This window comes from Callorhinchus milii, unplaced genomic scaffold, assembly GCF_018977255.1.
Source record: "Callorhinchus milii isolate IMCB2004 unplaced genomic scaffold, IMCB_Cmil_1.0 Scaffold3, whole genome shotgun sequence".
NCBI classification, from domain to species: domain Eukaryota; kingdom Metazoa; phylum Chordata; class Chondrichthyes; order Chimaeriformes; family Callorhinchidae; genus Callorhinchus; species Callorhinchus milii.
In genome coordinates, this window is record NW_024704744.1 from 11,281,585 (window position 1) to 11,302,750 (window position 21,166).

The 21,166-nt window shown below is 44.2% G+C and overlaps 1 long non-coding RNA gene across 1 annotated transcript in view; it reads right to left on the reverse strand.

Moving 5' to 3' along the window:
• Positions 1-20,441, reverse strand: part of LOC103178987 — a 48,350-nt gene extending 27,909 nt beyond the window's left edge. Inside the window, exon 1 of the long non-coding RNA XR_006084912.1 lies at positions 20,390-20,441. This is a non-coding gene — a long non-coding RNA (uncharacterized LOC103178987). The remainder of the gene's footprint in view (positions 1-20,389) is intronic.
• Positions 20,442-21,166: the final 725 nt, after the last annotated feature.

The window sequence follows — 21,166 nt, forward strand, 5'->3', positions numbered from 1 at the left end:
GCTCCTAGTGTCACACACAGAATTCAGCGTGGGGTCCTGCTCGAAGGCTGTATCACTTCCCCCAGAAAGAGTGAGCAGGAGATGTCCTGTCATTATGGTGCAGTCTCATTAGTTATACCTTTGCCTTTGGAGGGGTTAGGGCATCAATTAATTAATCAATCATTGAAAAGTGCCCCCTCCATTTCACTGAACCTGACTTAAAAACATACTCTGCCTTCTGAAGCACAGATACCAGCAGTGGCCACCTGGTTCCTTTTTCATGAGAGAAAACTTTCAGTACTCAATTGCCCGTGGAGACATGATAATTTCCCACATTTTGTGAATGCGGAATCAACAAGTCCTGGAGTCCTGTAGCTCAGTGGTTAGAGCACTCGCCTTGCAAGCGAGACACCCGGGTTCAATCCCAGGCAGGGCGAAACCTTGGGCAAGTTTCCTTACTCCACACGCCTAATAATAATCCCTCCAAAACAAAACAATAATAAATTGATAATTTTCGATCCACGACTGTTTTGGGACACTGCTGTGCGCAATTGGCTGCCGCGTTTCAACAACAACAACTTGGATTTATATAGCGCCCTCCATGCCGGACGGCATCTCAGAGTGCTTCACAGTAACGGATCCCAGGGCCGAGCCAGGGGGAGGGTGAGGAAGGTGACCAAAGGCGCGGTCGAAAAGAAAGGTCTTCAGCAGAGACTGAAAATAGGAAGAGAGGGAGCGAGGCGAAGGGAGTGAGGAAGGGAGTTCCAGAGCCTCGGGGCATAGAGGCTGAAGGCAGTGCAGTCTGGGAAGGACCGGGGTAATCGGGGAGCGGATTTTGGTGCGGGTGAGAATACGGGCGGAGGAGTTTTGAATAATCTGGATTTAATGGATGGTAGTGGAGGGGAGGCCGGCGAGGAGGGCGTGAGAATAGTCCAGCCGAGAGGTGACAAAGGCATGGACCAGGGTTACAGCGGCTTTCAGAGAGAGGTATTGGCGGAGACGGGCGATGTGTCGGAGGTGGAAGAAGGCAGTGCTGGTGAGGGACCGGATGTGGGGGAGGAAGGATAATTGGGGGTCAGACCTGACGCCTAGGCTGCGTACGGGTTCAGAGAGTTTTAGGGGGAGGTTGGGTAGGTGGAGGAGGTGAGAACCGTGAGATTTTAGACGTTGACGAGAGCCAAAGAATATCGCTTCCGTCTTGTCAACGTTCAACTGAAGGAAATTTGCGCTCATCCAGCCCCTGAGGTCTGACAGAACATCAGGGGCCTGGGAGTCGCAAAGTGAGGTGGAAAAATAGAGTTGGGTGTCGTCCGCATACATGCGGAAATGTATTCCATGTCTGCAGATGACATCCCCAAGAGGGAGCATGTAGATCAGAAAGAGGAGGGGGCCAGGATGGATCCTTGAGGTACCCCGCAGGTGACTGGGTGAAAGTGGGAGGAGAAGCCGAGGTAGGACTCGAACCAGGCAAGTGCGGTCACATTGAGGTGGATGACGCAGAAAAGGCGGTGGAGGAGGATGGCGTGATCGATTGTGTTGAACGCAGCAGTGAGGTCCAGGAAGACAAGGAGGCAGAGAGAGCCCTGAAAAGTGAAGGGATTTTCTCCTGGTATCCTGGCCGACAAGACCCCTGGACAAAATTGGCCATTCCCTTCATGGCTGGCTCTGTAATACTACTGTGTGCAAATTGGCGAGTGCATTTGCTTACAAAATACAGTTTACAGTTCAATCTTGTGAAGCACTTTGAGATGGCCTCTTGACCTGAAAGGCGCTACATCAAATACAAGGATTATTATTTATTGTTATACTTTAAACTGTGCCAGAAATATTCTTGAGCTGTGCCAGGAGAGGCAAAAATTGTCCTAGCAAAAGACTGGATCTTCTTCTCCTTATATATGAATGAAGCAATGAACCACTCAAAAGTTTTTTTTTTGCCAATGTGCAACAGAAATCAAATTATTCTTTTGAGGTGCTCAAAGTACAACAATTTTTAAAAGGAAAAGAATGTTTATAGTTATTAGATTCAACAAGAGGTATTGTGTTTTTAGCAGGAATTGTTTCCATCTTCAATTGGTCCGCAAGCCAGACAGGAAGATGCAACAATTTAAAGTAGAAAATTATTGAATAGCTGTGTGATCTTTGAGACTAACCTACACTGAAACAGCACATATTAAATGGATTTTGTTTGGCACTTCAGTTTGCAAGGCATCTTCTCTAGTCTCAACAACCAAAGTTCACTTTATTGATCTTGGTGGATTCAGGCTCAATTTTATGCTTACCACGCAACCACTGCAGGTTTTGCAAAGATTAGTATTACCAACCAAGCTTTCATCTGTCAAACTTCATCTGTTGCAAACTAGGGCTGTCAGGTCACATGCAGCTCCACTACAAGTACCGCATCGCCTGTCATATAACTGCGGCAGTAATTTACCGAGTACATGTGCAACTCACACACTCTCAGGCTTTAATTTGGATTAGACTGATTTTACATCTCCTGCCAGCCTTGACAAAGATGTATAACTGCGTCACATTTCAACAACTTTGTTGCAATAAACAAACAAACTGAAAAATAAAACACAGACTGGATGAAAACAATCTCTGAATTGATCAGAATTTGGATTTTTTTTAAAAAAGGAATGCCTCATAATCAACACACTTTTCGAGAAACTAAAATTTCCCCCAATGGCTAGTCAGATTTAGACCATGACTCCTAGATGGGGTGCGGATATTTTGCTCTTGGCCCGTGAAGAACTGTTTTTTTCAACAAAAACCTCCATTTTATCCAATTTTCCAAATGCCTTTCACCTAATTCTTAAAACTTAATGAAGAAAGTGGGGGGAAGCAAAACGTCTTATTGTAACTGGAACTGCATCATGCACAACGCAATGACTTGTACAAACTTCTATCGGAAAGTAGATCGCATTGGAGCTAAGCCAACATGACTGGCTTCACTTTTCCTTATTAAACAATCCAGTTAGAACACTCCACATAAGGACCCCAATCTTAACCAGTTAATAGTTGAACTCTCAGTTTCTACACCCGTGCAGTGGACAGCAAATCAGCAATTATTTACAGTATTTTACAATAGAAAGGTTGAGCAAACCTATCCACTATAGATGGCTGACAAGTTCAGCAATTTCATAGAAAGGTATTGTGCTGTGCTGTACTCAAACTGACAGAGGATTTCATCAGTCAAATATACATCTTAAAATGGTCATAAATCTTCAACATAAAAACATTAGTTCAGTCAGTTACGTAGGCTTGCCTGGATGTGATAAAAAAATGTGTAAACATCGATGTTCATCTTTTTTCGTGATGTTCTAAAATTCTCACAAATAAATGTCATTTGTTTTTACACAATGTTAGAAGGTAAGGAATTGAGAGAAAAAGATTCTTGGCTTGCAAGAATGCAAAAATGCAAACTTGGACTGATTTCTTACTTCTCTGCATAGACACAGCTTTGATGGAGGAAAGCGGTCTTGGTCAGGGACCAGTTGTGGGGAAGGAAGGACAACTGGGGGTCGAACCAGATGCCTAGATTCCACACTGGTTCGGAGAGTCTGAAGGAGAGCCCGAAGAGTTTGAGGAGTTCAGATCCACAGGAGTGAAGACTTTGACGGGAGCCAAGGAGTTCGGCTTCCGTCTTGTCCACATTCAGCTGCAGGAAGTTTGCACTCATCAGGCCCTGATGTCTGCCAGGCAAGTTGATAGAACATCAGCGGACCTAGCGTCACAGCTAGAAGAGGCAAAGTGGATTTGTGTGTCATTCACATACATGTGGATAAAAGGCATTGTTTAAAAAAAAACTTTTTTTCAGTACTTTGTATAGCTATCTAAATCCAGTGGGAGAAACTCACACCAACACAGGCACATGAGCTAATAACCTTCTTTTGTGTGGAAAATTTCTATGAATGTATTCAATCAGTAGGAGCATAGACAGGTTATCAGTAAAGAGACAACTAGAGATTCTCAAGAATACTAATTTATTATTGCGGATATACACACACAAGAAATAGCCAAACCTAAGCGAATCAATAACACTAACAATAGTCTAACAAGAAGCTGTGGGTTTATGACAGAAATCGAACAAAAGTACTCCAAGAATTGCAACTCAAATCAAGCAAAATTACTTATCTGTGCATCAGTTATCGCTTAGATTTCTCCACTGATTTTCTTTCACTCCTTGACTCACCTTCACAAAATTAAAGTTTGACCAGCTCCCTGCTCCTCAAGGATTAATTGTAAAATGCTATCCTAGTTTTTTTTCATAGATTCATAGAATGTTACGGCACAGAAGAGGCCATTCGGCCCATCGAGTCTGTGCCGGCTCTTTGACAGAGCAAGTCACTTTCACTAACTCCAATCACCAGCTTTCTCCCCATAACCCTGCAAACCCGTCTTCCCCAGATACCTATCCAGTTCTCTCTTAAATGCTGTTATCAAATCGGACTTCACTACCCTTTCAGGCAGATCATTCCAAATTCGAACAACTCGCTGAGTGAAAAAAATTCTTCTAACCTCCCCTCTGCTTCCTTTGGTAGATATCTTAAGACGGTGACCATGAGTCACAGACACTCCTACCAGCGGGAACAGCTTTTCCTTATCTAGCCTGTCGAAACCTTTCATGATCTTGAAGACCTCTATCAGGTCCCCGCGTAACCTTCTCTGCTCTAATGTGAAAAGTCCTAACTTCTCCAGCCTGTCCTCATAGCTAAGGTTCCCCATTCCTGGTATCATTCTCGTGAATCTCCTCTGCACCCTATCCAGTACCTTCAGCCTCTCAGCCCCTAGGCTCTGGAACTCCATCCCCCAGTGCCTTCGCCTTGCCTCCTCCCTTTCCTCCTTCAAGGCCGGTCTCAAGACCTTTCTCTTTGACCGTGCCTTCAGCTCCCCTCTGGACTCTCTACCCCCTCCTCGCTCCCTCCCTTCCCTCCCCTCACCCTGACCATTTCCCCCCTTGCTCGGGTCCTGACCCAACTGTACAGCGCCTTGGGACGTCCTCCCGACGTGAAAGGCGCTCAATAAATGGAATCTTGTTGTTGTTGTCCTTCCTGAAGTAAGGTGCCCAGAACTGGACGCAGTACTCCAGCTGAAGCCTAACCAGTGTTTTGTACAGATTAACCATACCCTCCCTATTCTTATACTCTATGCCCCTACTAATAAAGCTCAGTACATCAAATGGCTTTTTTACTGCGTTATCTACCTGCCCTGCTACCTTTAATGATTCGCTTACTTGAACACCCAGATCCCTCTGTATGTTCACCCCCCTTAAGATTAAGCTACCAAGTCTATATTGCCTCCTATCATTTTTCCTACCTAAGCGTATCACCTCACACTTATCCACATTGAAATCCATCTGCCACATGTCAGCCCATTCCACCATTCTGTGTATGTCTGCTTGCAGTTGGTTACAGTCCTCCTCACTATTTACTACCCTACCTAACTTTGTATCATCTGCAAACTTGGAAATAGTGCTCTCTATGCCCAAGTCCAGATCATTAATATATATTAGAAAGAGCAGTGGTCCCAATACCGATCCCTGGGGGACATCGCTGCACACCTCCTTCCATTCCGAGAAACACCCATTAACCCTCTGCTTTCTGTCACTCAGCCAGTTCTTAATCCAAACTGCCACTGTCCCCTTAATACCGTGGGCCTCTAATTTTTTTATTAATCTCTTATGCGGTACTGTGTCAAAAGCCTTTTTGAAATCCATGTAAATAACGTCCACCGCATTTCCCTCATCAACCCTCGCAGTCACCTCTTCAAAAAATTCTATTAGATTTGTTAGGCAAGATTTGCCTTTAACAAATCCATGTTGGCTGTCTCTAATTACCTCATGTTCCTCTAAGTAGAGATTTATTCTGTCCCGGATTATGGTCTCCAGTAGTTTTCCTATTACCGAAGTTAGGCTGACTGGCCTGTAATTTCCGGGTTTGTCTTTCTGCCCCTTTTTGTAGAGGGGGGGTAACATCAGCTACACTCCAGTCTCTTTGCACCACTCCTGTGTCCAATGAAGATTGAAATATATTGGCCAAAGCCTCCGCTATTTGAACCCGTATCTCCCACAGCAACCTTGAGTGAAACCCATCTGGTCCTGGTGACTTATCAATTTTGAGCCCAGACAATCTTTTCAGAACTTCCTCTCTGTTCTATAGTAATCTGATCTATTTCCTCTACCCTCTCATCCAATACTATGGCATTTGGGGCATCCATTTCCGTTGTGAAGACAGATGCAAAGTACTCGTTCAGTACATCAGCCATGCCCTCTGCCTCCACAACAAGATTGCCATCATTGTCTTTGATTGGCCCCACCCTACCTTTAACTAACCTTTTTTCCTTTATGTGCTTGTAAAATATTTTAGGATTGCCCTTTATGTTACCCGCGAAGCTCTTCTCATGCGATCTTTTAGCCTGTCTTATCACTCTTTTAAGATCACTCCTGCATTCTCTATAATGCGCTTTGCTATCCTCAGTATCTTGCGTCTTCCAATTGTCGTACGCCGTCTTCTTCTTTTTCATCCTAGACAGAATATCCATGGTCATCCAGGCCGGCTTGGTTGTCGCACATTTCCCTTTTGTGGGAATATATCTATTTAGACCTTGAGCTATCATATCTTTGAAGATCTCCCATTGCTCATGAGTCGTTTACCTGCTAGTCCTGTAGCTCAGTGGTTAGAGCACTCGCTTTGCAAGTGAGAGACCTGAGTTCAATTCCTGGCAGGGCGAAACCTTGGGCAAGTTTCCTTACTCCACACGCCTAATAATAATCCCTCCAAAAAACAAAACAATAATAAATTGGGCATTTTCAATCTACGACTGTTTGTGGGACATTGCTGTGCGCAATTGGCTGCCGCGTTCGCCCACAAATATAGTCAATTCACTTTACAGTGTGTTCTGTGAAGCGCTTTGGGACGTCCTCCCGACGTGAAAAGCGCTATATCAAATGCAAGGATTATTATTATTATTATTAGTCTTACTGGCCAGTCCACCAACTCTAGGTCCATTTTAGCCCATCAAAATTAGTCCTTTTCCAGTCAAGCATTTTCACCCTTGACTGTACTTTGTCCCTGTTCATGAGTAATCTAAATCTAATAATAGTATGGTCGCTGTTACCTAGATGCTCCCCTACCAAAACCTGTTCAACTTGACCTATTTCATTCCCCAGGACTAGATCCAGCAATGCTTCCTTCCTTGTAGGACTGGAGACATACTGCTCAAGAAAATTTTCCTGTACACAGTTTATGAATCTTTCTCCTGCCTTGTCCTTAGTGCTGCTATTTTGCCAGTCTATATTGGGATAATTGAAATCCCCCATTATCACAACTCTGTTCGTCTTACATCTATTCACGATCTGGTTGCAGATCTGCTCCTCTATCTCCTTCCCGCTGTCTGGTGGTCTATAGTAAACCCCTATCAGTGTAACCACTCCTTTCTTATTTCTTATCTCTAACCGGATGGATTCTGTTGTCGGGCCCTCGAGAGCCTCGTTCCTTTCTACAGCTATAATTGTATCCTTAACTAATATTTCCACCCCTCCTCCTTTCTTCCTTCTCTATCCTTCCTGAACACGTTATATCCTGGAATATTTAATTCCTATACCTGTCCTGGCTTGACCCATGTCTCGATTACTGCCACCACATCGTAACCCCCTACGGCCAGTTGAACCTGCAGCTCATCAACCTTATTACCTAAGCTACGTGCATTTAGGTACATGCATTTGAGGAAATTGTCTGCTTGTACCTGCTCTACACTTCCCACTTGTCTTTTTTCTCTAACCTCTAATCCATTGTTTATCCTTGGATACCCATCCCCCCTCAACACTAGTTTAAATCCGCCCCTACAGCATTTGATAATCTCTTGGCAAGGAAGCTCATCACTGCCTTGCTTAAGTGCTGCCCATCCTCAAGGTAAAGATCCCACCTCCCCCAGTAGTGGTCCCCATTGTCCAGAAAACGGAAACCTTCTTTTCCGGACCATTTCTCCAGCCAATCGTTCATGCGCCTGATCCTTTCATTAAGGTGCCTTGTTGCCCGAGGTACCGGGAGTAACCCAGAGATCACCACCTTGGATTTTCTGGACTTGAGTTTGCTCCCCAGCTTTTGATACTCGCCCTGGAGCATCTCAGCCCTCTTCTTACCAATATCATGGGTCCCCACATGGACCACGACTTCTGGACATTCTCCTTCCCCTCAAAGAATCTTGTCCATGCGCTCTGTGAAGTCCAATACCCTTGCACCAGGAAGCCAGCAAACCATCCTAGCCTCACGATTCTGATTACAGAAGATCCTGTCAGTGCCTCTTACTGTTGAATCCCCTATCACAACTGTATTGCCCTCGTGAACCATGCCCTTGTCCTGTTGGACAGAATGTCCACTGCTGTCCTCACGAGAATCTTCCACGCTCTCGATAGCTAATGTTGAGTACGGATTAGCGACTGGTACTCTGTTGGGGGTGCTCTGCCTTGAACAAGTTTTAAAATTATTATTAATAATATTAATCCTTGCATTTGATATAGTTTATCACTTATCACATTGTCGAGACATCTCAAAGGGCTTCACAGAATTTACTGTAAAGTGAATTGACTATATTTTGTGGGTGAAACGCGGCAGCCAATTGCACACAATAGTGTCCCACAGTCGTGGATTCAGTGACCAAATTTTTTTTTAATGGATTATTAACCCAGTAAAGTGATCCACCAATTGACTAACAACCTGGTTCCTCCTTACTGCTAGATAAACAGAGGCATGTGGAGTAAGGAAAGTTACCGAAGGTTTCGCCCTGCCTGGGAATCAAACCGGGTCCTCTTGTTTGTGAGTCGAGTGCTCTAACCAATACGCTACAGGACTCCAAATTCCTCCATGGCCTAGCTGAATCCTATCTGTCCAATTTTTGTCAGCCTTACTTCCAATCTAATTCTCTTCATGGCTTGCATCCATTCGCTCGGTCACCTGCTCTCTGGATCTTATTTCCCAAATAACTTGCTTGCCTTTCTGTGTTCAATTTCTTCTGACAAATGTCTGCTGTTAGCTCTAAATTTCTACCATTTCTTGCTCGCTGTCCATTACTCTTCATTGAGCACTTTGAGATGACTAATTACGTAAATAGCACTATCATGTTTCTAACCTAAAATGCAAGAGCAACGTTGTTTTTTTTTAAATTAAACACAAGTTGTCAAGACCACAAAGCGTGGCAATGCGTGGGACCATTTGAAGGCAAAACAGCAAATAAATACCAAATTTAAAGGTTACTTGTTTACTGAATCATGCTCAGGAGGCAGTTTAGTCTGAGTAAATAAGAACAATGGAGGCGTGGACATCTTTCACTGAAATTTGTTGTTATTCCCATGTTGATCTTTGCAGAAGCAATTTGTTTATATTCTAACTGCAGAACGTGCTCCCTTAAGGACCTCCGTTCACAGCCATAACAGAAACAAGAAATGAAAAACTCAGTCATTTTGCACCAATAATATAGATATCCGTCATCAACAATTACACTGTTTTCTGCCTCGATTCCTCTCCGGGAGGATTTCACTCCTTTATTTATTCCTCTGGGGAACGGTTCCATGTCCTTTTCCTGTCCCCCAATATGTTGTCCACGTTTATTTTGGTGGGAGTGTTAACAATCAGTGTTGGCAGACTATTTTCAAAGGACGTCACAGTTGAGCCAGACCCTGTCCTCACTGACATCCCTACTTGCAAGGTACAGTTGAGGAAAAGGAGTTTTCTTGAGTTTTCTCCTCCTAAACTTGGGACATAGGCATGCATTCTCCATAGCTGCGATCCGCTAACTTACCACAGATCAAACCTTCCCCGCCTGAATAGCTCAACTATTCACTGAATAAATTTGCCTCATTATTGAGGAAGATGAGAGTCCCTTTTATCAACATATTTAATTGTAAATTCAGCTGCAAGTGTGAGCAAGTACTTTACCCAGTTTGTACTTGCCTGATAGGTGTTGAGGACCAAACAGGATTACAATTCAGGACTTTTCCATCATAATTTCAACCTTAGCAATGCTTCAAAATTCTGTTAAATATCTAAAGCAAAATTAATTTGGCATTATTCCCAGCCAAAAGCAGGCACCCAGCTGCCATCAAATTCAATCCTAATATTGTCGACTCACTGAGAGTTCACAAGGAAACTGGTGAGGAATTGAAGTTGAAACTAGAACAATAGAGGTTGCATTTCTGCTGCAGTTACGGTCAATTATCATTATTACACACAGTGGGATAACTGTGAAACAACTATATTCAAACTGATGGGTTACGTATTTTAGACTGTGTGATTTACATTCCTTGCAACTGATACAGTGCCTTTCACACTGGGAGGACATCTCAAAGCACTTCACATGATTTACGGTTGTGTGTTGTGATTGTGGATTTTGTAGATGAATGCAGCTGTTAATTAGCACCCTGCAATGCCCCACACCCAACCACAAAGTGAAGGACTGATTTTATCTGGGGGAATTAGTTAGCCAGGTCAATGGGATAAACATCCTTCTCTTTCGAAAGATGCCATAGGCTCTTTAATGTCCATTTGAACAGACAGATGGGACTTTATTTAACGTCTTATCCAAAGGACAGCACCACCAGTAATACAGAGCTCCCCCAGCATAGGGTTGAAGTATCAACCTAGACTATGTGAGTTCAAAGTCCTGATGTGAGGCAGGTATCCACAACCTTCTAAATATGCTGCCAGGTGATCCAGGCTGAAACCAAATTGAGTGAAGTGCAGAGAAAAGGGTAATGACATTAGAATAGACATCTCTCGTAGTGGAGCTAGAACCAGCACAGTTATGATTTGCCAAATGTACTGTTAGGTGCTGTAACCATTCTAAGATTAACTTCTATAATTCTACGTTCTAGTTATTTATTGAAGATATTTATGCTAAAGCCACAAACCTCTATAAATGCAGAATTAAGAGCAAAATTGCTTCCTAGGTTACAAGACATTCTGAAATATTTTCTTATCTGACACGCAAATTGAAGTAGGACTGAATTATTATTAGAAATGTGAGGAGTTAGTTATCCATCTTCCTACTCACAAATCAACTACTTTGTTACAGTTCAATATGTAAATATAAAAAAACTATATTACTGAACTCATTTTTAAAACAAAACAGAGCACTAGAGCAATGGGGAGTCGGTGATTTGCCAAGAAAGAAGTGAGCTACATTTCTAGCGTGGTATCAACAGCTCACACTTCAGAAAAACAGGCATAAGGCATCAGAAATCCAAGATGAACTTGCACTGTTAAAGCACCTTAGCACATCAAACCGTCTCAAAGTGCCTTACAGGCTAGTACAGCTGAACCCAGTTATAAGGCAGTGGTATGGTTCCATAGAAATCAGACTATGCAGTACAACAGGTCACATTATAGTGCAGCAGCTGGTGAGCACTTCTAGGTCAGAAGTTCATCAATAACCATCACCAAACCACACTGCATTCCTCGGATACCTTCTGCACCTGCGCTATGCACCAGAAGAGTATCCTACTTATGGTATACTGCAGTACGCCAACGCTATGTATGTGTTGTATATTGAAACACTGTATAACATCGTCAGATTATACTGTGAAGTGTAAGGTTGATTTTTGCAACACTCGTTTACATGAGCCAGATCTCACAAACAGCCAAACCCTGTGTGAAAAACGCTATATAAATGCAAGTTGTTGTTGAAGTTGTTGTAGGAGGTGAATGACCAATTCTTCTGGAGAATATTTGGCCAGAATACGGGGAGGAATATTTTAAGAACTGAGAGATGATAGCCCAGGAGCACTCGGAATTAGCAGAATACATTGGAGTAGATAGTTATAAAGAACCTGTGCTTTCCTCAAGAGATTATGAAATTGAAATCAGCCAGGTTAAAGGTCAGTTCAAGTTGAAAGATCGAAAACAACAACAACTTGGATTTATATAGCGCCCTCCACGCCGATTGGACAATTGTAAAAGTTTACAATACACATGATTTCTCAACAATACAATACAAATAGATATTTATAGAACACCTTTCACATGGGGAGGACATGCCATGACGCTGGAAACATACCTTAATTGGAAAAGGATAATTTATAATAAATAATAGTAAGCCTTGCATTTGATATACAGCCTTATCACATCATTGAGACTTCTCAAAACGTTTCACAGAACATACTCCAAAGTGAATTGACTGTACTTTTTTTTAGTTTATACAAATGTAATTTTGTTATTGTTTTTGTATTAAAGAATGTTGCGAGCTAGAAACTGAAAACATGGACAGCTACAACCAACTCACTTACAGTCTTTGGAGGTGCTAGATACACAACTTCCCTCACCTAAGAATCAAAAATCTTTGACAACAGGTATCTTGCAATTTTTACAGGTCCAAACGAAATGCATTAGCTGACCTATAATTTTCATTTTCAAGTTTGGAAGAAAGACAACTGGAAACCTAAAATCGGCAATATTCAATATTGTAGCGTACAAGGAATCGATCAATTGGATATTTCATCTATATTTTACTTCCATCAAATACTGGAAACTAGATAAAGAAACCCGCTGATCTCTATTGGTGGTAATAATAATCTAATAATCGCATTTGATATAATATCTTATCACATCATTCCAACATCTCAAAGGGCTTGAAGTGAAGTTACCGTGTATTTGCAGGTGAAAGCAGCAGCCAATTTGCGCATAACAATGTCCCACAACCATGAATTGATTGACCAATTTGCTCTGGAGGATTACTGACAAGAATCCTGTAGCAAACTCTCTTAATTTTTTGAATAGTGCAACGGGATCTTTGATGCACACCTGAACAGGGAGTCATTGTCTTAGTTTAATGTTTCTTATGAAAGATGACACCTCTGATAAAATGTTGTAAGGATTGAAACCACAACCCTCGAAACCCAGAGGGAAGAGCGTTACCAACTGAGCCAGGCTGAACGCGTAAAACTAGAGTAGTTGTCATTTCTCCTCAACACAAAACTGAACCAAGGAGTTTAGCACAGTTCAGGCTAAGAGCCATAGGTGTCACTGATTAATATTTCCAGGTAGAGTACTAATTGTAACATTAACAGCATAGAGTATTTTGTATTGGGTGAACTTCCTCCTAACATTGAAGTTAACCATACCTGCCCTCAGGTTAGAAAGCCTCAACCCTACTTGCTTTTTGGGTAACATTTACGTGGTGTCTTTTCATTTTATGGTATCTTCCAATTCCTTGACAACAACAATATCTGGGATTGTCATGGGTACGTCAATCATAATTTAGTTAATCGGAAGATGTGTGTCATATTTGACATAACTGTCCTGTCCTCAGATTGAGGAGCAATACTGTTCATTTTGTGAGCAGCCTGTTGAGGCAGTTGGACTGATTAGAATGTGAAAGGAACAGATATCAACCTCGTTCTTGCTCTCTCTGTGAAGCTCTGTTCCCGATAATCTTTGACAAAATGATACATTAGTGGTCTGATCGCAGTTAATATGATCCAACGGTTTTAACTGCTAGAGTTTGGAAAGATTGTAATGTCTGTGAATTTTAATGCCAAAAAAAATGGATACAACGCAGATTGAGATATTGCTATAATTCCCAATGCTTGCCAGAGTTCACTGCAGCTCTCATTTCGTAACAAAAGTAACTCACAAGATCACAAGAGAGGTTCGGATGAATGATGCCCTTCAGCCATTTGATTTTATCCTCCAAAATACCCATCCTACTGGCCTCCCATCAACGCATCAAGATTTCTTTCAAATTTGTCCAACCTCATGGCTTCAACGTCCCTTCCTAATAAACCATGGCATATGTCTGCGAGCAAAATTCTTCCTGTTGTTGGTAAATATTTTTAATGAACATAATGCTACGTTTACGCAGACCAGACAATATACCATACAGTCAAACAATGGGGAAAGTGTAATGCTTTTCTCATGCTTCTAAATTATGAGATTGTCCGCAGAGGTGGGATCTTCTCCATTTGCAGCCTGAAGCAAAAAACAGCTAAATTTCTCCATGTCAATCAGGGATCAAACTGGTGCGGCAAAAGGAACAATGGAATCCATGGCATGTGCAGAATTTATGCCATCTTCATACACATGATGTGATGTCATGCCCATCACACATACGTAATCGCTACCAAAGCAAATATTTTCCTGATTCCCCACTTATCTTTCTCATGTAGACACAAGGAAGAAGGAATCAAGAGGGAGATAGGGAAAGAGGATAATGATGGGTGGAGTCCTAATGTGGATTATAACCCCTAGCATTGTGTTAGTTTGAGATGAATAGTCTGTTTCTTCAATGCTGTACAGTGCGTGTAATTCCATGTAATTCCCTTCACTATGGAGGTGGGGACGGTGGGGGGGGGCTGGGAAGGAGGAATCTCCATTGCTGAAAAAAAAGTAGAAACAGAACAGGATGGCATTCCCTGTATTGCCTGTATCTGCAGAATGCATGACGTCATCATATAAATAGCATAAAAGTGCCATACACTTCATACAAATGCAAGTACTTTCAAATCAAATATTTCCCAATCCCCACTATGCTGGTAATTCACCTCATGGCTGTTTCTCCTGATGGCCTGGCCAACAAACCCGCAGACAAAATTTGTCATTCACTGAACTGCTATTTGTGGGACATTACTGTGTGCAAATTGGATGCCACGTTTGCCTATATTCATTGCACTTCACAGTAAATCCTGTGAAGCTTTCTGAGACTTTGTCCTGATGTGAAAGGTGCTGCATCAAATGCAAGGATTATTATTATCTAACTTAACGGAGCTGCATGGTTAAAGGAAGAGATAAAAGGGACTCAGAGACAGAGAATAGTACCATATTCTATTTCCCTAAATAGGTCAAGGAATGGTTTACATAATTCCCTCTAAATTTTATAGATATGTGATTTAAACTATGAGAAATTCTGATTTCTGAATAAGAATTTTCACATTTAAACAACAACAACTTGTATTCATTTATACAGCACCCCTCATTCGGGGTAGCATCTCAGAGTGCTTGACAGTGGTGGAGCAGCATGATGCCAAGTCAGGGGCGGGGTAAGTACAGTGGAAGGAGGAAGGTTTTCATGCGAGACAAGGAGGGGGAAAGGCAAAGGAATTGAGGGAGAGTGTTACAGAGTTTGGGGGCATAGTGACTGAAAGTGCGGCCATCGATGGTGGAACGGAGGGCACGAGGGACCAGCAGGAGGTTGGAGTCAGTCAATAGGAGGGAACTGGTAGTGGATTGGTGAGTAAGCAGGTTGGAGAGGTAAAGAGGTGCCAGGGCATGAAGGGATTTGAAGATGAGTGTGAGGATCTTGAAATTGATCTGTTCGCTGATAGGGACCCAGTGGAGCCTGGTAAGAACTGGTGTGATGGAGTACAGAGTTCAGTGCGGCTGAGTCTGTGGGTGGCGGAGTTCTGGTTTAACCGTCATATTGCAATGTATAATAGTTATCAGATTGACAAACTGATATCTTACATTGATTAGCACTGTATAAACATTATTCCTAATAGCATGAGTACAAGACAAGTTAGATAGAGTCAAAAGCTATGTTCAATTAACTTGAATTAAGCAAATTATGTACAAATAGTCGAATTCAATATTATCTCTAGCAGTACAACAAGACATGAGATTCACATTTACCGATATTTGGAGAAATCTACTTTCAATCATTATATAGTATTTACCCTAACAGCATATTGCAATACAAAAAAGAGCCTGCACTAAAAGGAGACACCCCTATGAATTCAAAATCAGTGAGGAAAAAGATCATTACACAGCATACAAGGTACAGTATAAACCCAAATCTTCTTCCATCAGGGTTAATAAAGTTTTGGAGCCTTGGGACATCCTCCAATGCGAAAGCCGGTATGTAAATGCAATTTGTTGTTGTTGTAATACTAATAACAACTTGCATTTATATAGCACCCATCAATAAGTCCTCAAGTTAAAAAGGACAGCACCTCTGACAATGCAGCACTTTCCCTCCCCCTGCCCCCACATTGTATCGCGAGTGTCAGCATAGACTGTCAACTCAAAGTCCTGACATAGAGCTTGAATTCACAACCTTCTGACCCAGAGACTGCTACCAACTGAGTCATACTAATACTTTGATAAAGTTAGCAACACAATCTTGAAAGGGCACTGTGCTACACTCTGTATTTAGCTGTATGCAACTGGCAGCATTCACCTTGGCAAATTAGGCACACATGATAAATTCAAAGACTGTCACAGTAGTATAACGTATCCAGCATTATCTATTTAATTTTCATCTATTTTGGCTCACATTTCCACCTCTTGTCCACCACTGTAAAACATCCTAATAGAAACAAGCACACTGTGGAATCAGGTCACAATATTGGTACTTTATATTCATCCCACCACTGTTGCCTGACAAATCCTTTCATCTCATCACTGTTACTGCACCCATCTATTAAATACTTAAAGGAACCCAAGTTTATCTTTATGATAACATCCTCCATATTGCTACTTCAAGAGTATTACATGAGGGTCATTTGGACCAGAAATTTTATCCACAGCATTGTCGTACACAGCAATACTTCACCCCTTATCACAACTGATCATCCTCAAAAACCTCCAACGACTGTAAAGGTCACTGCAGACAAGCAGAATTGCAAAACTATTAATCCCTTGGTAATGTCCCTTATGAGGACTTTACGTAACGCTGAACATTCAGCAGATTTCAGGCTGCCTGCAACCATTTACAATCAATCTTCACGGCAGCACAGTACAACGACATTTGTGTACTTCGGGAGAACGTCCCAAGGTGCTGGACAGTCAAGGGTTTGTAGATAACCTGCAGGCTGGAGTAAGAAGGATGGAGGGCAAGGGTGGTGAGTAGTGGAAAGGCATGGTCAAAGAGAAAGATCTTGAGATGGGCCTTAAAATTGGCAAGGGAGAGGGCGAGGCGGAGGGGCTCCAGAAGGGATATCCAGAAGGTGTATGCAGAAAGGCTAAAGGCTGGTCCTCCAATGGTGGAGCGGGCAGGGCAGGGTACATGGAGCAGGCGGAGGGAAGTTGGTTGGGTTTTAGGAGGTTACAGAGGTAGGGCCGAGCAAGTCCGTGGAGGGCTTTGAAGATGAGGACAAGGATTTTAGAATCAATTCTCTGCGGGATGGGAAGCCAGTGAAGCTGGGAAGGATGAAGGTGATCGGCTCACGGAGCTGAGTGCAGGAGAGAACACGAGCTGTGGAGCTCTGAATAATCTGCAGCTTGTGGAAGGAAGAGTTGGAAAGATTGGTGAGCAGGAAGTTAGCATAGTCAAACCTGGATGTTACAAAAGCATGGATAGGTGTCTCGGCAGCCTGAGGGGAGAGGTAGTAGCGGAGGCGAGCAATGTTACTCAATCCGTAACACTACTGCCAAAAGCAGCCCCAAGCCTGTAATAAATATTGAGTTGTTAAGACTATATGAAATGCTTATTCAAATTCAGTGCAATTATGAAGAACTGCATATACGAAAAAAAATTCGGATTATAAAGTTTGAAAAATATTTAATATTAGTAGCAAATCTCCACAACAACATACATTTGCTTTCTAATGAAATTAAACTGAATTTAATTAGCATTTCCTTGGGGTTTCAACTCATCTCTGCTAGTGTGCAGAATCTGGGACTCTCATCAGTGTCAGGAATATTTCCATGTCCTGAACACCAATATTGATTCAATAGAGATGTGTCATCTCTGGACCAGGATGCAATTGCTTAGGGCAAAATTCATTTGTCACCAGCAGAAACAGAAACTCCTAACTACTTTCCACTTAGCTTCCATGCATTTGTGTATGCAGCTCTTCCTTGTCAGACTCCTTTGAGCTAAGAGTACTTTCTCCTGGATAAACTACCCCTTTGAATTTATTTGTTCTTTCACAGGGGGTGATCTTGTTCATGTTCTTGTTCATAGTCCCATCTTTATTAAAACACACACAGGCAGACAGGCACCACTTTCGTGTCAATGCAAGGTTACTCTATTCTCACAGCTCCACACTATCACTCTGTACTATTTCCTTGGCTACACATCATCTACATTTTGCTAAGCATCCAAGTTAACATGCATTTGCTCTAGTAAACATCATTCAGCGAGGCAGCCTCTAAGCTAAAGCACAACACATTCACTCAGACATCTATCTACTCAATCTGTAACAATCAACACCATGCTAGTACACGTTGCCCCGAGCTGGGTCGTATAGTGTTGGCAAACTCTTTAGACAGGTTGTGCTGTGCATTCAACTGTGGTCTGCAGTAGACTGCACTGACCCATTTTACTCCCTCCATCATTGGCCAATGTCAGCCCAGTGCAATAACTCTGCCTAGACCATCCCAATTTATAAGATCGTAAGAAAAGTGCAGGTGAAGAGTCTTTTGGGGCTCATTAGAAGAACATTACAACAGCCCTCACATTTCTGCATTTAATAATTTCTAGCTCTCCACTCTCCATTTCATTAACAAGTTCCATCCTGCCCTTACTCAAATAAACCCATCATCAACCCTATGATGAATCCTTCTCCTTACCCTGCAATCTCGCTAGCATTGGGGCTGACGCATTACAATACACTCCACCTCTTCTCCAGATTAGCCTCTGTTGACAAGATCCACTCTTCTCATGTTAACCTATCCTGGGGCTGTCCCATAATGTCAACAACAACCACAACAACAACTTGGATTTATATAGCGCCCTCCATGCTGGACAGCGTCTCAGAGTGCTTCACAGTAACGGATCCTGGGGCCGAGCCAGGGAGAGGGGAAGGAAGGTGACCAAAGGCGCAGTCGAAAAGGTCTTCAGCCAAGTCCTGAAAATAGGAAAAGGGGGCGAGGTGAAGAGAGTGAGGAAGGGAGTTCCAGAGCCTCAGGGCACAGTGACTGAAGGCACGACCGCCGATGGTGGAGTGGAGGATTTGGTGGATAAGGAGGAGGCCAGACCCAGTGGAGAGAAAACAACGGGCACTGTTGTGAGGAGAAGACGGGTGGTCAGAGAGGTAGGGGGGTGCAGAGGAGTGGAGGGATTTGCAGACAAGGGTGAGGATCTTGAAATTGATCCTATGTCATACTCAGCTCCTCTCATTATCCAGCTCCTCACTGGCACACTCCTTCCTTCCTTTGCGGTCCCCAACCACAGCTGTTTGCACTTGCACAAGCCACAACTCTCTATTGCCCCTTCCAGAGCCCTGCTCTCCACTGTACTCTTTACACACCTCAAGCATTTGGTGTTGCCAATCTCCAAAGCTGTCTGTGGTGTCGCATCCTTTAATTTGTTGCATCTCGATGTGCCTGCACCTTATTCTCCTGCCCCTCTCTCTCTCTCTCTCTGTATTTTTGCACTTTTTGCTGTTGCCCCTCCTGACATGGCTGAACCTTGTCCTGTGGCCGCCGCCGCCGCCATCGGACCCCCCGCCTCGCCCCCACCATCTCCCCACCCCCTCAATGCCACCACCATCGTATGCCCTTGCCCCGCCATCGCCCCCCCACCCCCATCGCCCCTCAGCCCCGCCTCCATCGCCCCCCCGCCTCCATCACTCCCCACGGCCTGATCACACCCCCCCCGCCTCCATCATCTGCCCACCACACCTCCATCGCTCCCTCACCCCTCCTCCATCGCCCCCCCCCACCCCGCCGCCGCCTTTGCCCCCCTCCGCCTCAACATGCCTGCAAACGTGTGCTGTTGCCGCTCACGACAATAACAACAACAACAACAACAAAATTCCACCTCCGGAGCGCCTTTTCGCGTCGGGGCCGTCCCGAGGCGCTGAAAGGACGTGCCTTGCAGCGTGTGCTGATGCCACCTCTCTCCATCGCCCCCTCCCGACACGGTCTCGCTCTCACCCCCTCCTTCCTTCCTTCCTCCCTCCCTTCCTTCCTTCCTTCCTTCCCGAGAACAAAATCTCCCACCGAAAAACGACACGACGAAAAGGGTTGAAAGGAAAGAAATAGGAATAGGAGTGGGTGGGGGGGTGTGGGGGGCTGTCAGGTTGGGGGGGGGGGGTGCAAAATTGCCCCTCCCTCCCTCCCTCTCTCCCCCACCCCCAAATAAACACAACAACAACAACAACAACACAACAACAAGCACCACCTGCCAATGCGGCCACTCACGCCCCCCCACCCCCCACCCCCACCCCGTTTCCCTTCCCTTCTTCTCCTTAAGTCAGGGAAGCAGCTCGGTTTGGAGTGGACAAACCAGACCCCCCTCCCACCCCAAAAAAAAAACACTGCCGAGGAAAGAAAAGAAACAGTGAAAAGAAAGAAAGATATATATATAGAGAGAGAGAGAGAGAGAGAGAGAGGCATAGAGTCAACCCTGTGCGTTGACAGCTACAGAGCAGCCCCTTGACTTACAGCGCACATTTCTCCACGTTGTTATGTGTGTGTTATCCCCGTCCACTTTGGGTATATTATTAACATGTACCGCCAACGCAACATGTTTTATTTACCTTCTTCAAGGCTGACATCCTATTTCACACCCCCGTCCCCACCCCCCCCCCCTCTCCTCCCCTCTCCTCAGGGGCACGAGTCAGGTCACAGCAGCTGCACTTCAGCGACTCCCGACTTCAAACCCATCCTCAACGGCAACGGCTCCGGCTCGAGCGCTGGCTCCGGGTGAAACTGCGCCTGCGCCAAACTCCCCGGCGGGCACGCGGGAGGGGGCGGGGCGTGGGCGGGGCGTAGGGAGGGGGCGGGGCGTGGGGAGGGGGCGGGGCGTGGGGGCGCGAGGGCGGGGTGGGTGGGTGGGTGGGGGGGAGGGCTGGAGAGAGAGAGAGAAAGAGAGCAGGATCTGAGCGCATGCGCCAGCCACCTGTTGCAATGATAATAATTGTAATAATTATTATTGTTATTGTTATTATTGATTATTGTTGCTCTGAAAGAAGGGAGGGAGGGAGGGAATGGGTGAACGTTGCGGCCATGCTGGGAAGGTCAGCTGGAGAGAGCGATATGCGCACACCTGTGCAGGGCGTACATATACGTATATGTATGTATGTGTATATATAGGGGGGAAGCAAGTGTTGGCAGATTGGAGGGTGTCCTACCCAATTGGGTGGGGTTTTGTTGTACGTCTATCCTTGGAACCGAACTGGCTCCAAGGTAACTTGCCGGCAATGGAATGTCGAATGGAGCCAGTCCTCTGCGGTGGTCCGTGGTCCGGTTCGTTCCTGAGACAGGTGGGTCTGCAGGACTCCGGGGCACTGCTGATGGCGGCACAGCTCAATCAG